Raw genomic sequence first — 2,121 nt, forward strand, 5'->3', positions numbered from 1 at the left:
AAAATAAACATAAAAATTAAAAATTAGTTGATAAGTGTATGTTTTCACTATTCAATATATCCTTTTCTGATGAACAATTTTCTTCAAAGGCAATTTTATTTTACCACAGAGTAATCTAAAATCAAATTCTAAAAATTTCCAATGTATCCACTAGACTTATGCCTTTCACTTTAATGAAAGACCACTTTCTAGTGACCTTCTATGAATGTCTGATACTTTGCTTTAATTTGAATAGCCAAGAGTCTGAAGCTTGAGGAAACTTAAGATCTGTCACTCCAAAGTATAAATCTGTAAGGTTCTATTCCAGAATGGGATTAAGTTTCCCAGACAGAAATATTTCTAATCTCACTGCCCCTTTTCATTAATATGGTATTCCTGACAGTGACTTTTCATCACTGCTTTATGCAAAGGTCTTTTACCTCTATTCTACTTCACAAAAGAAATCTAGTAGTCATCTCAAATTTAAATATTTTGACACCCTAGCCTACCTCTAAGCTACATTTAGCCTCACAGGCTATCTCGTATTAATCTCACTTAATTTATGTTTAAATTTAAAATCCTTAAAGAGCAGAGAATTTTAGAAACACATTAAAATCTCACTCATGTAACACTGCCCCATTTTATTAGAAGTACTCTATAAGTATTTTTGCACAAAATGATAAAGATACTCTGTTGGCCAATACATAATATAGACATTTTCTACACAATTAGGCCTTCTTATTTTACCTGTTTTGGATAACTGTTATGGTCATTACTCTCAACTAATATAAAATAGTTATTAAGAAGAAATCTATAGTAGACATCTATTTTTATGGTAACTTATTTTTTAATTGTAATTTTTATCGTTGGTGTTTATATATCCTCATCATACACAAGCTCGTATATTGTTATTAATTACTATTTTTCTTTACCAAGACTGACAGAAAAATTTGGTATACCAATTTTGAGTCCAAATACCATCCAGTAATGTAGTTGAAGTTAACTAGTGCAAATTAAATTCTTTGGCATAGTTTCATGTGTGATTTAATAACATGAATATTGTTGTTGTTAGGTGCTGTTGATTCAGTTCCTACTCATAGCAACCCTACTTACAAAAGAACGAAATACTGCCCGGTCCGACACCATCCTCATGATCATTGTTATGCTTGAACCCATTGTTGCAGCCACTGTGTCAATCCATCTCATTGAGGGTCTTCCTCTTTTTCCTGACCCTCTAATCTACCAAGCATGATGTCCTTCTCCAGGGACTGGTCCTTCCTGATAACATGTCCAAAGTATGTGAGACGAAGTCTCGCCATCCTCGCTTCTAAAGAGTATTTTGGCTATACTTCTTCCAGGATAGATTTGTTGGTTCTTTTGGCAGTCCATGGTATATTCAATAATCTTTATCAACATCATAATTCAAAAGCATCAATTCTTCTTTGATCTTCCTCATTCACTGTCCAGCTTTTGCATGCATATGAGGCCATTGAAAACACCATGGCTTGGGTCAGACATTCCTTAGTCTTTAAAGTGACATCTTTCCTTTTTAACACTTTAAAGAGGTCTTTTGCAACAGATTTGCCCAATGCAATGCATCTTTTGATTTCTTGACTGCTGCTTCCATAGGTGTTGATTATGGATCCAAGTAAAGTGAAATCCTTGACAAATTCAGTCTTTTCTCCATTTATTAGGATGTTGTTTATTGGTCTATTTGTGAGGATTTTTGTTTTCTTTATGTTGAGGTGTAATCCATACTGAAGGCTGTGGTCTTTGATTTTCATCAGTAAGTGCTTCAAGTCCTCTTCACTTTTAGCAAGCAAAGTTGTGTCATCTGCATAAGGCAAGTTGTTAATGAGTCTTCCTCCAGTTGCCCTGTTCTTCTTCGCATAGTCCAGCTTCTCGGATTATTTGCCCAGCATACAGATTGAATAAGTATGGTGAAAGGATATAACCCTGATGCACACCTTTCCTGACTTTAAACCACGCTGTATCCCCTTGTTTTGTTCAAATTAATGGAGATGTCAAAAAAAAAAAAAAGCATTGTTGGAGAAACCCCGAGAGTATGGCCCCCAGACACCCTTTTAGCTCAGTGGTAAAGTTACCTTCGAGGTTCACTGATCAGCCTGCGAGTGGACAGCC

Source organism: Trichechus manatus, unplaced genomic scaffold (assembly GCF_000243295.1).
Source record: "Trichechus manatus latirostris isolate Lorelei unplaced genomic scaffold, TriManLat1.0 scaffold00032, whole genome shotgun sequence".
NCBI classification, from domain to species: Eukaryota; Metazoa; Chordata; class Mammalia; order Sirenia; family Trichechidae; genus Trichechus; species Trichechus manatus.